Source organism: Lissotriton vulgaris, chromosome 5, assembly GCF_964263255.1.
Source record: "Lissotriton vulgaris chromosome 5, aLisVul1.2, whole genome shotgun sequence".
NCBI classification, from domain to species: domain Eukaryota; kingdom Metazoa; phylum Chordata; class Amphibia; order Caudata; family Salamandridae; genus Lissotriton; species Lissotriton vulgaris.
Window position 1 is genome coordinate 1,683,579,295 of NC_141693.1, and position 15,839 is coordinate 1,683,595,133.

At 47.5% G+C, this 15,839-nt stretch overlaps 1 protein-coding gene across 1 annotated transcript in view; it reads left to right on the forward strand.

Annotated features, from left to right (window-relative positions):
• CYB561 (cytochrome b561) overlaps nucleotides 1-15,839 on the forward strand; it is a 273,087-nt gene that overhangs the window by 191,558 nt on the left and 65,690 nt on the right. The window lies entirely within an intron of this gene.

Consider the following 15,839-nt stretch of genomic DNA (forward strand, 5'->3'; position numbering starts at 1 on the left):
AATGCATGAAAGATCTTTTTCCCCAAAAAGTTATAATTGATTATTCAAGGTGCTGAACATACTGCTATAGATGGATATTGATGTCTACCATGTGTTCCCAGAATTGCTAAAGCAAATAGTGACAGTTAAAACTTCCCCATATCAACCTCACCCTCTCTTCCAAAGTCAAGTGACTTCTGGAGAACAAGTACGTTTAGGGGGAGACGTACGACCGTTTTTTGCTGTTGCAAACGGGAATTCGGCCTGTTTGCACCCGCAAAATTGGCCTGCCCCATGCACAAACGATATTTTGCGACTCACAAAATATGGTTTTCGACTCAGTATTAGGAAGGGGCGCCCCTTCCTAATAGCGAGTCTAACACCAATGTATGATTGTTTTGCAACTGCATTTACGGTCGCAAAACAATCTTCAAGTAGGTGTTAAACCACTCTCAAATGGGAAGGGGTCCCCAAGGGATCCCTTCCTCTTTGTGAATGGGTGCTAATATATTTAAGTGCAGGCAGTGGTCCCAATAACCACTGCCTGCCCTTAAAAAATGAAACTGAAAAGTTTTCTTTTTCTTTTTAAGTCGAGCCTAGCATTGCAGTGCATGCGCTGCTCTCTCTGCGAAGCATGCTGTACTAGGGTATGCTGTAGAAGTGCTGTGGAAGCCTCCGACCATATAGTTCATTGGCTGGTGTCATTTCCTAGGTAAATGCTGGCTTCCGATTCAATACAAGGCTTCTTAACCCCCCCCTTGTTTGCGCCCTCTCTCCTTTTGTGACCACCCATAACGACTGGCTCTTTTACTTGCGGGGTTACACGGTCTCCTTCATAAGTCGGTAAGCACTATTTTTTTCCAGCCAGTTTTTGACGCGTGTTTATTTTTGCATTGAGCTTTCACTTTAACAATAGCTGCCACCCTACCCCACGAGTGCTGTGTGGGGCGGCAGCTATTGTTAAAATGAAGCTCGATGCAAATATAAACAAGCTGCAAGCGACAGCTTGTTAAATTTACAGCATAACATTACCATATAATTATGTAGCCATTGTTTCTGTCTGTTGTTTTGAAATATTGTATTCCGGGAATTTAAAACCTGGTAAGTCAATATTAAATCATCCCCGGCATGCACAGCTTCGAATGCGATTTTTCCACATAGTTTGGCTGAGAGTGGTCCCTGTTGCACAAGCAATATTATTGTTGGTTTGAATAGACAGTTGCACCGTGCAAAGCAATAAACCAGGTTAATATTAAATGTCCCTTCCCTTTAGTAAATTGGACATCAGCGCTTTTCCTCCCATATTATTCTAGGGGACACCAGGGACTGACTTGCTTAATATGAAAGAGAAGCCTTTATCGCCATCCCCATCCTAATCCCCCTGCGCTGCTATGGGAAATGGTAGAGGCCCATTACGCCAATGACCTGTCAAGACTGTCAAGTCAAGTCAAAAGATCTTTATTCGGAATAAAAACATCCATAAAAGTACAGACAAAATACATTTTAAAACATTCAATTCAGTAATGACAGTTGGAGAATAAATCCGAGGACAAACGAGCATAATCAAATTTCATTTGCAATTTCGCAACTATACAAAATTTTGTCCCTTCATAAAGATAGATTTTTAAAAGGAGAGAATTATTTTACAGCACTATTTAAAAGACCCTGTTTAAAAACACTGTTAAGAACGCAATTTTAAAAACCATTGTTAAAAAAGGATGGCTAGCACATTGTCATAATTTTATCTACATACACATGAAATTTTTTTTTGTTACAAAGAGATAAAACAAGCAGAGAAAATTCTCTAAAGTGCATAATGGAAAGTGCAGTGTGCGATGGTTATGCCTCAGTGTTAAGAGTGATTCTCAATCTAACAGCAGATTTGAGAAAACAACTCATCCTAAAAATGACTTCATCTGATCCCAATATTTGGAAGGACCGAAATGCTAATTTAAAATTGGTCAATCCATTTTTTCTGCAATGATCTTTTTGTAGAAACCACAAAAGAACAAGAAATGCATAAGATTTTGCTTCAAGTCAGGGTTACAAGGGCAATTTAAAGTTTCGAGGTGTTTGTTATATCCCAGCGGGAAATTCAGTAAATTAACTATACTCCCATCTCGGAAACGAAACAGTAAACCCCTAACCCATCTACCGAGATGCAAGCGTAAATATCTGTACGGTGGGCCAGGTTTTTTAGTGTGTGGTTCAGAATAGGCCAAATATTTTACAACAGTACATTTGGTCAAGTTCTTTCTATCACGCTCTTCGCTGTATAAGTCATACAATGCCCTTAAAGTGATGGTCTTATGGGAGCGATTTATTAGGTTTGGTGATGTAAACAGAGAGCCCAACCCCACACTTACAAGGCACTCTTTTACTGCTTTCAACCATGGTATATGGTGTCCCCTGTCACACTTTAGGCAGTCCATAATAATTTCACGGGTCAGGGTAGCAGCCGTGTTGTTCCATATCTTTATCCAGAATAATGCTGGTCTGGATCTCACGAAATCCTCTATATAAGGAATATTTAATTCGTTGTGGCATACATAGTTAGGAGAACAAATAACCCCCCCAATACCTTACGACAAAATCTATTTTCTTCTCTTTGAATATGGGAGCAGTTGGTATAACCCCAAACTTCGGCGCCGTAAGTGCCGGTTGGCATACATTGGGTTTGATATATCTTAACCAGGGGAGTTATTACATCAGCTTGGTTGGGTTGTCTCAAGGAGGTTACACAGTTAATGGCCTTACCCAACTTATTCCTGGCGTAAGATACATGTGCATGCCACGTACCGCTGTTTGAAAATAGCAGCCCTAGGTAGGGGAAAGTGCTGGTGCTTTTTAAGACATTTGACCCTGAATTGATCTGGGGGATTTTGTGATTTTTAGGACCACAACTCATGATCAGTGATTTTTTAAAATTAGTTGTTAGGCCTAAGTCGGCCATAAAAAGGACAAAACCTGAGATTAAAATACGGAGTGCCTTGGGAGTGCGGCCCATCAGGACCGCATCGTCTGCATAAAGGAGGGTGGGTATAGGGATTCCATTGATGTGAGGCACATCACTAGTTAGGGTGCTCAGAGAGCCACTTAGCTTGTTGATATACAAAATAAACAAGAGGGGGGCCAGCACACACCCTTGTCTGACCCCCCTACCAATGCTAATGTCATCAGAGACTTCACCCATTTGATTCACACGTACACATGCTTTGAGGTCACAGTGTAAAAAAGCTAAAAAGTGTACCAGATGGTCATCTAAGCCATATTCAAGAAGGGTAGACCAGAGGCGGGAGCGGTTCACGAAATCAAAAGCTGAGCTCAAGTCCATAAAACCAAAGTATAAAGGGGATTTCTTAGCAATGTTATATTTTGCCATGATCAGGTTCAAGTTCAAGCATTGTTCCACCGTTCCGACACTGCTGCGGAACCCAAGCTGGCTAGGGTGTAGGATGTTGTTCTCATCGGTCCAAGTTCTAATCCTTTTAAATATGATCCGTCCCAAGACTTTCAAGGTGTTATCTATTAGGGAAATTGGACGGTAACACCCAGGATCCAGCCTATCGCCCTTTTTAAAAATGGGAACAATAATGCTACGTGACCATGTTTCCGGAATTTGCCCGTCTGTTAAGTTGTTAAAAACATTGCATAGCAACGGGGCCCAAAAATCGGGCTCACATTTTAACTGGTCTATAGAGAGCCCATCGGAGCCGGGTGCTTTATTCCCGGCGCTTTCTAAAATAGCATCAAATACCTCCGATACAGAAATAGACAATGGGTGTAGGGGGGGTAACAACAAAGGAGGATTATCTGGTGTTGCATAGATTTTTCCAAAATGTGCAACCCAGGTAGGACCAGTAATGTTACAATTAATTTCAGTCAAGTTGGAACCAATAGATCTTATCACCTTTACCTCCTTCCAGAACCCAGTGGTATCTTTCAGGTCAGCAGATCGTGCCAGGGAATCCCAGTGGGTTTTAAGTAATTCATTTGATCTGGTGCGTAAGGCACGATTGTACTCTACTCTGAGCAACCTTACTCGTGGTATATCCCTCGGTTCAGCTTTTAAGGCAGCTCTAAGCATCCTATTTGCTTTGGAACATGGGGCATCAAACCATCTAGGCGTTTCCTCAGCCTTACTAGAGGCTGGTCTGGAAATCTCACCTTTAATTACGGTACAGAGTTCAGAAAATGATTTAATCACGTTAGCCCCATGGTCCTCGGTAGTAAGACAATCTTTGATCAAAATTGGGTATTTTTTACAAATTCCTGCCAGGATTCCCTTATTGTCTGCTCCCTTCCAGATTACCCTCAATTTGTCTGTCGAGACTTCCAAACCCCTTGCACCTATTTCATGTCTTGGACACTTACCCCTTGGCAACGATAAGTGGATGGCAATTGGATAATGATCGCTGTACATTTTACACACTACTTCTGCCCTTATTAATGCCTTGGCAACAGCGGGCGAGACGAAAACATAATCAATTGTTGTGCCTCCCCCTTGTCCAATAAAGGTGGGAAATGGGGATGCGCGGTTTTCCATACCTACATGTTCCATGCAATTAACAAGTTCACTGGTAGCAAGAAAATTTAACAGTTCTATGCCTCTTTTACATGGGGGATTTCTTGAATGTACATGTGCGTTAAAATCCCCCCCTAAACAAATGCCATCAAATTTCCCATGTACCTGTCCATCCATAATTTCATTAATAAAATCAAATAAAAGAATAAAATTTGGGTTAGGTTGGGACAAAAAATCATTGTTATAGAAGTTGATTAAACACAGTTTTATCCTCTGGGTATATGAGAGTGCCATGAAGCTCGGACAATTAGTTTGTAGTTTGTCAATTTTTACTTCTGCAGAAATTTTTATCCAAATGGACAATCCACCACTAGGACGGCCAGATAGAGGGGCCGAAACAGTCCTGTTGTGGCAACTGTACCCCTCGAGCAACAAGTCCTCAACACACCAGGTTTCTTGAAACATTAATATGTCGTAACAATTGACACAGTCCCTCCATGAAGGAATTCCCATCTTGGTCTTCAGACCCGCAATGTTCCAACTGAGAATTTTTAGATTATTATTATTATTCCTCAGACAGGGACCCTGGTTAATTCTTGAGGCGGATTTAGTTGTAACATGCCCCTGTTGATCGCATAATGTACTAGGTGGAGAGATCTCCAATGTTAACGGGGCCGCCTCTGGAGGTGTTTCCACTAGCTGAACTGCCTCAAAGCACACGGAAGGCAGTTCGGTGCTTTCAGAGGGCAGTCAGTCCAATGTATCCAGGTCCTGAAATATTCCAAACCTATTCTGTAATGGAAAGACTGGTGGGGGTTGCATCATCTTGTGGGGAGGACGGTAGAAATATTTTAACGGTAGAGGGGTCACCACAGTAGATGGACCGTGTCGACCAGAGTTGTTGTTCAGCAAGAATTTTGCAGTGCCCGGGTTTCTGAAGTTAATTACAATACAGTCCCCGTTGATATTTTTGTAGAGAGGACCGACCCAAGTTACTCGCCGTGTGGTTATGATCTCTTTTGAAATATCATAACCCACCCCCTTGTGTTTTGTTAACCAATCTATACACTTATTGTGCAATTGAACCCATGATTCTCCTTGGCCTTCCCTAAGCGGTGGGATACCAGCCAGAACTAGAACATACGGACAAGCCTCAGGTGGAAGGTGTAAGGCAGGGCCTTGATGTTTTATAGGCCTATTGTCCTCATGCGTGGTCTTTTTATCGCGCTGGCTGGGATTAGCAGGGCCCTTCTGTGCTAAGGTGGTCTGCATCGCTGTGTTACTCTTTTTATTAGAATTAATTACTGGTCCGCTTGCAGCGTTAGCAGAAACAGAGGGTTTGGACGAAGTAACAGGTCCACGTGTAGAATTGCGTGGGAGTAAGGGGGTGTCGGTTAGAGGATCAGGCGGATTGCTGCCTGTTGTGCCCTTACTTTTAGTCACCTTGGGTGTAACGGGCTGCGTTGGATTAGTAGTAGCTTGTTGTTCCACAGCCCTGATAATGCCATGGTCACCACTAGTGGAGACACGGGTAGTGGATTCAAGGTCTTTTAGCAGACGTTCTACTCTCATTTTGTCCAAATTCTCTATACCTTTTCTCTTTGCATCCTCGTTTTTAATTAAGTTCTCCAATTTGTCAAGTCTTTTAAAAATATTATTAAATTGTTTGATCATTTGACCTTCCAAATTATTAAAAATAGTATCTGCAATAGTCTCAATAAGGTTCCCCTCAGACTTGGAATAATGACTGGATTTGTCAGTTCCGTGGGGGGATTCAGTCTGGGTGGAGATAGATATGTAATTTGACCCGTCGTTATTTATAACGACGACGTCACCCAGATGCGGTTGTTCCTGTGTAGGTACTATATGTTGGACCAGCTTCTGTCTCTTCCCCTTATTCCACATGCTTTGTGGGGTTGGTTGGTTTACAGTCCTCGGTGGCTGCTTCCGTTTGTTATGAGTTAATTTAGCAGGGCCCCTCTTTCTCTTTGCTACAACTTTATCAGATACCTTATTGGTAGCCTCTGTGGATGTTGTTACCGGGGCATGGCCAAGAGCCACATCTGGTGCTATGTACGTAACAGTGTCATCATCGTCTAAGACAATTGGTACATCAACAGCAGGATGTGAGGGTTTTACCACAGTTACTTCAGGGTTTATATGGGTATTGCCATTGAGACTGCTCATGGCATGTGGTTGGTTAATGCTCATGGGTCCCATAGAGAATCTCCTTTCAGTCTCAACAATCTCATTGAATGCGGTATCTATCAATGCCTCAAACGACGTTAGCAATGTTACAGGGGACTCTGCGTCCTGAGTAAGGATGTCATCATTATTACTTGTAACGGTACAATCAGCCATTGTAGAAAACCTGTTAGGGGACTAACCTTGTAGAGAAATGTTGGAGGGGTGGCCCGCCCGACCACTGTTGACCTCTGAGGGCCTCAGAGGGCCCGCTCGCGTCCCGCGACGCGGGGGCTCTCCTCCCTTTGAAGGGCTCTGGCGCCCTCAGCAGCGCGACCCGCGTCACTGCAAACGCGCCGCCGCGAGTCCTGCCGGGATTTGTGGTCTCCCGGAGCGGCGGCGCGGAGTCCGGTGTCCTGGGACTCTTGGCAGTGGCGGCGGAGATGGCGGCGTTCCCTCGCGCCTGCTGGCTGCTGCTGGCTGCTTACTGACTCTCGTGGCGGTGGCGGCAATCAGGTAGGTTGCGTTTTCGTTCCCCCCGCTCTGCCGGGGCTCTCCTCCCTTTGAAGGGCTCTGGCGCCCTCAGCAGCGCGACCCGCGTCACTGCAAACGCGCCGCCGCGAGGCCTGCCGGGATTTGTGGTCTCCTGGAGCGGCGGCGCGGAGTCCGGTGTCCTGGGACTCTTGGCAGTGGCGGCGGAGATGGCGGCGTTCCCTCGCGCCTGCTGGCTGCTGCTGGCTGCTTACTGACTCTCGTGGCGGTGGCGGCAATCAGGTAGGTTGCGTTTTCGTTCCCCCGTTGTCAAGACTGTTTCACTACAGTAAGGGGGAGGCAGATCCGAGCCCACTCAGCCAAGGCCTTGATTGGTTCCTGTTGCCATGTGACCCACACTGGAATGCAAATGAGTTATGGCATTTTCTACCCCTCTCACTCTCTGTCCCCCCCCTCGGCTCTCCCTGGTATGCTATCTGAGGGATGGTGGCCACATACAGTATGTATGCTGCAGGAGGACAGCGTGGAGCCGGGAAGGACGCGGAAGGCGGCAGAGTTGTGAGATGCTAAAGATAAAGTATGGCACAAGTCGTCGTTTGTCTCGCGCCATCACAGTGCAGCGCAGTGTCGTTAGGTGCGCGCACTCGTAGGAGGTGTTTTGCATGATTCTAGCTACTTAGACAGGCACCTCTGGTTTAAACCCTGCAGTGCAGCGCTGCCTCTGTCTCTCAAAGAGGCATAGAGCTACCTCTGTATTTTAATTCAGCGGAGACTAGTGAGCTCACCTGTTCCGCATGTACGCATGATTATTTTTTAAATATATGAATCCTTTTTAATTGAGCGTGCAACTTCCAGATCTTGTTATTAAAAGCAACTTTGCTGTTTTATATTAGGTGGACAGCGGACATTTGGAAAATGCAGAAGTTGGCTAGAGCGAAAAGTACTAAAAGAACTACTGCACAGAGGCAACCCGATTAGGTCATTGGCGGGGAAGGAGTTAAATGTTTGTTGCACTTGTCTTGTTTTAACACCTAAAAACACTGATCTGGAGCTTTGCTCTTACCTATTTGTTTTCTTTCCTCACAAAAAATGCAAAACTATCTACACAGTTCCACACCACGTAATTCAACAGCACATCCCCATAATTAAACTCCACAACACAAAAAACATTCCACTGTGTTACACTTCATAACACACAATCCCACTCTACATAATTCCAGTACCCAATACCACATAATTGCTATATACATATTTTCAGTGCACACCATGCCACATAATTCCACTACACAAATCCACAGCATCTATGCCACACAATTCCACAACTAACACAACCAATAAAACCCACATAATTCCACTAAAGACCACATACATACACCCCATAACACATAGGTAAAAGACATTGTCATTTACAACGCCAATAGCTTTAACTCAACTAAAGGCGAGCTCTGCTGCATTTTCAATGCTTACTTAAATGCAGTCCGTTTTCCTTTAAGGAAAATGGGCTGCAATTCTTTTTTTAACTGCTTTATTGAAAAAACAGGCCACCATCCCTGTGCGTGCTAGCCATTCCCAATGGGGTCGCAAATTGCACTTGCCTCATTTATATTGATGAGGTATGCTATTTGCGACCCCATTGGGAATCGCAAATAGTGTCTGAGACACTGTTGTACATACAGTTTAGCGAGTCGCAAATTGCGAGTTGCAATTCTGCGCAATTTGCGACTCACTAAACTGAATGGTCGTACATCTGGCCCTTTGCCTTCACACCTACTCAGACTTTAACCTTTCCCTGGAGGGATGATCTGTGGAGATAAGACCTAGTCCCACCCGTCTCTAGGGAGTACATTTTTCTCTAAACTTAGTGTTTATTGGTCATACCATTCTGACAGTAGACCGCGTTCGGTGCCTTAAATAAACCAAAGCGTTACACCAAACAAATGTTGAATGGAATGCTGGCAATGCAAATATTCTCCCCCAGTCAAAAGATCTGGGTTAAATCCATCGTTCTTTTGCCCACTACACCACCCTTGTTTGGACCCAGCCATATGCAAATCAGTCTTGACCCTGTGCCCCGTGGGAACAGTCCAGACCGAACTGCCAGGCCAGGTCCTCCCTGGACCGGAAACAAGCATCCTGGGACCGGTTTCAGCGGATGTCACCCTTCTTCAGCCAGGCGAGCTTGAATCCAGTGGCACAGTGAGCAAGGGACCCACATCTGGGCATACCCATCCCACTTAGGGCGAAAAGTGTTACAGCAAACAAATGATGGACAGAAAGCTGACAATGCAAGCATTCTCCCCCAGTCAAAAGATCTGGGTTAAATCCATTGTTCTTTTGCCCACTACGCCACCCCACTTTGGACCCAGCCATATGCAAATCATTCTTGACCCTTTGCCCCATGGGAACAGTCCAGACCGAACTGCCAGGCCAGGTCCTCCCTGGACCGAAAACAAGCATCCTGGGACCGGTTCCAGGGTATGTCACCCTTCTTCAGCCAGGCTTGCTTGAATCCAGTGGCACAGTGAGCAAGAGACCCACGTCTGTGCATACCCATCCCACTTAGGGCGAAAAGTGTTACAGCAAACAAATGATGGACAGAATGCTGACAATGCAAACATTCTCCCCCAGTCATAAGATCTGGGTTACATCCATCGTTCTTTTGCCCACTATGCCTCCCCAGTTTGGACCCAGCCATATGCAAATCAGTCTTGTCCCTGTGCCCCATGGGAACAGTCCAGACCGAACTGCCAGGTCTGGACTGTTCTGCATTCTGTCCATCAACTGTTGTTTTTGCATATGTCACCCCGAGTGGGACTGGTATGCCCAGACGTGGGTCGCGTGCTCTCGACGCCACTGGAACCAAGCTATCCTGGCTGAAGAGGGGTGAAACCCTGAAACCTGTCCTAGAATGCATGTTTCCAGTCCAGGGAGGACCTGGCTTGGCAGTTCGGGCTGGACTGTTCCCATGAGGCACAGGGTCAAGACTGATTTGCATATGGCTGGGTTCAAACTGGAAAGGCATGGTGAGCAAAAAAACTATGGATTTAGGCCCAGATCTCTGTACTGGGGTGAATGTATGACATTATTCTGCATTCTGTCCATCAACTGTTGTTAATGCATTTGTCACCCGAGTGGAACGGGTATGCCCATAAAATGGGTCCTGTGCTCTTCATGCCACTGCAAACAAAGCTATCCTGGCTGAAGAGGGCTGAAACCCTGTAACCGGTCCTAGGATGCCTGTTTCCAGTCCAGGGAGAACCTGGTTTGGCAGTTCGGGCTTGACTGTTCCCATGAGGCACAGGGTCAAGACTGATTTACATATGGCTGGGTTCAAAATGCAATGGCATGGTGAGCAAAAAAACTATGGCTTTAGTCCCAGATCTCTGTACTGGGGTGAATGTATGACATTGTTCTGCATTCTGTCCATCAACTGTTGTTTTTGCAATAAACGAAAGGCACAGCTACCACTATATGAACGTGCTGTGCTGTGAATAAAAAATTAAAACATTGGGGGAAAGCGTGCCCTGGCTGCAACAACAAGCGTGCCCTGACTGCAACAACAAGAAGGAGAAAACCAGTTAAGCAAATATTGCTCGGAGGCTGTACTTAAAGCCTACCAAGTAACAACACATGTAACATGGGGTGTTCTCATGGAAAGTTTCAAAATGAGACAAGGCAGTCCTAGGAGGGACTACTAAGCCTATTGACCAATGAAAAGTCACAATTTCCAAAGGACAATGACACAGGCCCGTGAAAAGTATGGATGGAGAGTGGGTGGAGCTTCAAGTGCATACCTTAGTAGAGCATACCTTGCAGAGCAGTACATACTCTGCCCAGGCTCGACTTTATATCATTAAAATGACATCAAAACAACATAAATCCAATGTAGGGAACCAGAGATATGAATTTTTAATGATTAAGTGTGTTTTCTAGTGCCTAAAAGTGAAAAGAGCCAACCGCGGCTATCTGATCTTGCTGGACCGGAACCAAGTCAAAGTTTCAGGCTGACCATGATGAAGGGCAGGTCAGATACATCAAGTGATTGGGGCCAGTCAAGTTTTTACCTTCGCACTTGGTCACTTTTTAGGAGCTTTTTCTTTCAATGTCTGGCGATCAGCTTCGGCAATCCAGCTTTCAGTTTGATGGAAACGGCCTGCTGCAGCAAAATGCCAAGGTGAGCACTGGAGGTCTTTGTGTTCGACGTTGAAGCGCTCCGGAGCTTTCAGTGGGGCAAACCTGCAAATCGCAGTTCAACATCGCTGGCTTGACACTTATTGTTGAGGTCAGTGGATTTATGAATGAATGAATTAATGAAATAAGTATTTATAGAGCGCAGCGTTCACTCCAAGGAGCATCTTGGCGCTATGTGACAGAGACAGAGGGGAAGATAGGAGGGGAAAAGGGGAAAGTGCAGAAAAGGATGAATGCAGAAGGATCAGATTAGTGCTAAGATTTCCTGATCTGGGGTGCTGAAAATCCAAGTTGGTGTGTCTTAGTTGGGTGGGCAGGTGATTCCAAGCTTTTGCTCCTAGTGTGGCTATAGTTTTTCCTCCTCGGGTTTTCAGTTTGAAGTGGGGGTTGGTGAGCAAGTTCTCATTGGAAGACCGCAGGGTTTGTTTAGTTTTGTACGGTCTCAGATGATTTCTCAGATAGTGTGGCCCACTACCAATGGTGGCTTTATAGGTGATGGTTAGGATCTTGAATAGGATCCTTTTATGAATTGGTAGTCAGTGGAGGGTTTTTAGGGCATCAGTCGAGGATGACCGTTTAGAGAGTCCTAGTACCAGCCTGGCGGCGGCATTTTGAATCACCTGTAGTCGTTTTATCACTATTTTTTTTGTTCCTGCATATAGACCATTGCCATAATCGAGGCGAGATAAAATCAGGGCCACTGCAACCGTTTTTCTAGCGTGCAGGGGTAGCAGATCAAAGAACTTTCTCAACATTCTTATGATTTGGAAACAGGTACCTGCAACTGTGAGTGCCTGTTTGTGGAAGGAAAGCGTGGGGTCGAATTTGAAACCTAGGTTTTTGGCTGTGTCCACTGTGGCGGGTGGTGGAGCTTTTTCCTAAAAGTTCCTAAACTTTCAGTGCTTCTGCTGGAAGGTCTCTTGAGGGTCTTTAAGGGTCCACAGCATCAGCCAAGTGCCCAGAAACTCTGAGTTGCCTCTTGGGGGTTTGGGACTATAATTCCCACAATGCACCTGGTCACATCCAGTGAAGTCCAAATGAAGCTGGTCAGCTCAATCAATCAAGAACTTTTAGAGCCCACTACTTACCCGTGAGGGTCTCAACACGCTGGGGGAAAAAAGGGGGGGCGCTACTGGTCGAACAGCCAGGTCTTGAGTAGCCTCCTGAAGATCAGCAGGTCTTGGGTCTGTCATAGGCTCAGTGGGAGGGTGTTCCAGGTCTTGGAGGCGAGGTGAGAGAAGGATCTGTCGCCGGTGTTTGTTGGATGCTAGGGACGATGGCGAGGTCGGCGGAGCGGAGCTGGCGGTTGGGGATGCAGAAGAAAAGTCTTCGGTAGGCGGGCCGGTCTTGTTGAGTGCCTTGTGTGCGTGGATGAGGAGCTTGAAGGAAATCTTTTTGTTGACGGGAAGCCAGTGCAGGTTTCTCAGGTGGGGGTGATGTGGCTGTGGCGTGGTACGTCGAGGGTCAGGAGCGAAGAGGAGTTTTGAATATGTTGCAGTCGTTTGATCAGCTTGGCCGGGGCTCCCGTGTAGAGGTCGTTTCCATAGTCGAGTCTGCTACTGACGAGGGCCTGGGTGACTGTTCTTCTTGTATCTGTCGGGATCCACCTGTAAATCTTGCGGAGCATGAGGAGGGTGTTGAAGCAGGAGGAGGAGACTGCGTTGACTTGCTTAGTCATGGAGAGTGTTGAGTCGAGGATGACTCCCAGGTTGCGTGCGTGGTCGGTGGGTGTCGGGGCTGCCCCCAGTGCTGTAGGCCACCAGGAGTCATCCCAGGCTCAAGGGTTGGAGCCGAGGATTAGGTCCTCTGTCTTGTCCGTGTTCAGCTTCAGTTGGCTGATCTTCATCCAGTCGGCGACGGCCTTCATTCCTTCGTGAAGGTTGGATTTGGCGATGAGGGGATCCTTGGTGACGGAGAGGATCAGTTGAGTGTCCTCGGCGTAGTAGATTATGTTGAAGTTGGGCGACTTGTGCGAGTATTGCCATGTAGATGTTGAACAGTGTCAGGCTGAGGGATGATCCCTGGGGTACGCAGCAGATTATCTTGGAGGCTTCGGAACGGAATGGGGGTGGCGGACGCTCTGGGTTCTGCCAGAGATGAAGGAGGTGGTCCATTCCAGGGCCTTGTCTCGGATCCCTGCGTCGTGGAGGCATGTGCGTAGTGTGCGGTGGCTGACAGTGCCGTAGACAGCAGAGAGGTCCAGGAGGATGAGGGCCACTGTCTCACCGTTGTCCAGCAGGGTCCTAATGTCATCAGTGGTGGTGATGAGGGCAGTCTCGGTACTGTGATTGCTGCGGAACCCTGACTGGGATGGGTCCAGGGTGCTGTTTTCTTCGAGGTATCAGGTTAGCTGTCTGTTTTCGATGACCTTGGCTGGGAACGGAAGCAGCGAGATGGGCCGGAAGTTCTTGAGCTTTCTTGGTTCCATCTTGTTTTATTTTAGTAGAGCGTTGATCTCAGCGTATTTCCAGCTCTCTGGGAAGGTCGCGGTCTCGAATGAGAGATTGATGACATTGCGCAGGTGGGGTGCGATGGTGCTGCTGGCTTAGTTGAAGATGTGGTGCAGGAATGGGTCTGACGGGGAGCCGAAGTGGATTGTGCTCATGGTCTTGATGGTGTCATCGATGTTCACTTTCACCCAGGCTGGCAGGGAGTTGTGGTCGATGGTGTGCAGAGAGTCTGGAGTGTCCATCTCTTTTGGGGCTGTGTGGGTGTTGAAGCTGTCGTGAATGTCAGCGATCTTGCGGTGGTGGAAGGTGGCGAGGGAATCGCACTGGGCTTGCGACGGCGGGATGTTATTGGGGTTGGAGCTGGTGTTGGAGAGTTCCTTTACGATGTTGAAGAGCTCCTTGCTGTTGTGTGTGTTGTTGTTGAGGCGGTCTTTGAAGGAAGTCCTCTTGGCAGACCTGATGAGGTGATGGTGTTTGCGGATGGCGTCTTTGTGGGCTGCGAGGCTTTCCAATGTCTTTTCATTGTGCCGTTTCTTCTCTAGTTTCCGGCAGGTTCGCTTAAAGGCTAGGAGTTCTGGGGTGAACCAGCCAGCTCTCTTGCTGGTGTCTGTGTGGGTGGGTTTCTTCAGCGGGGCAAGGGTGTTGGCACAGTCGTCGATCCAGTGTCTGAGGTTGCGGGCAGCGTCGTCGGTGTTGGAGAGGTCGGTTGGTGGGCTGAGAGCAAGGTTTGCGTGTAGTTGGTCTTCGGTGATTTTGCTCCAGCAGTGACGGGGGATCTGTTGGGTGCGGTGGTGTGTGGTGCATTTCTGGAAGGTGAAGTGGATGCATTGGTGGTCGGTCCAGAGAAGTTCAGTGGTGTGGCTGACAGAGATGTGGGAGCTTGAGGAAAAGACGGGGTCAAGCGTGTGGCCGGTGTAATGGGTAGGCGTTGTGACGAGCTGCCTCAATCCGAGGTTGGCGAGGTTGTCGATCAGGGTGGTGGAGTTGCTGTCATTGTTGTTCTCAAGGTGAAAGTTCAGGTCTCCGAGGAGGTGGAGGTCAGGGCTTCCGTGCTGATGAAGTCGGTGATGGAGTCGCTGAACTGGGGTCAGGGTCTGGGGGTCTGTAGACGAGGGTGCCTCTGAGGGTGGTGTGGGGGACTGTGTGGATTTGGAAATGCATGTATTCGGCGGTGCTGAGAGTGTCGTTGGTGCTGGTCGAGACCCTGATGCTGTTCTTGTGGACGATGGAGATTCCTCCTCCGACTCCATTGGTGCGGTCTCTGCGGGTGATCTTGTAGCTGTCTGGGATGGCTATGGCGATGTCGGGTGCCGAGTAGTCGTTCATCCAGGTCTCTGTCAGGAATGCGACGTCCGGGGATGATGTGTCAAGCAGGTCCCAGAGCTCAACGGCGTGTTTGCGTGTGGAGCAGGTGTTCAGTAGGATGCATCGGAGGGAATGGGAGCTGCGAAGGGAACGGAAAGCAAGGGCACAGATTCACGGGGGCAACGATGGGAACAGAAGGAAAAAAGGGCACAGAATCACGGTGGCAATGATGGGAACAGAAGGAAAAAAGGGCACAGAATCATGAGGGCAATGATGGGAACAGAAGGAAAAAGAGGGCACAGAATCACGAGTGCACGATGGGAACAGAAGGGGAAAAGGGCACAGAATTGCAGGGGCAACGATGGGAACAGAAGGAAGAAAGGGTACAGGCGAAAATACAGGCACAGGGGGGAGACAGACAACAGCAGTCACAGACACTAAAAAACAATAAGGGCAATACAATGAATGACACCGACACTAGAACAAACCTAAGGCCTACCACTGCCCACCAGGGATGAGGCACAGGTGGTAGCCTGCGGGTAGAGGAGGGCTTCAACTTTCCTCAGCAGCAGCAGCTGGGGCAGGGTCAGGACGCACAAGCGGTGCTGTGTGGATAGGGAGCGACCTACCTAACAAGGTAAAGGGTCTCTCTCCTCACCACGCAGCGGCCGCCATATATGGGGTGGTGGGAGGGAGGAGCAGCTGGGAGGCGG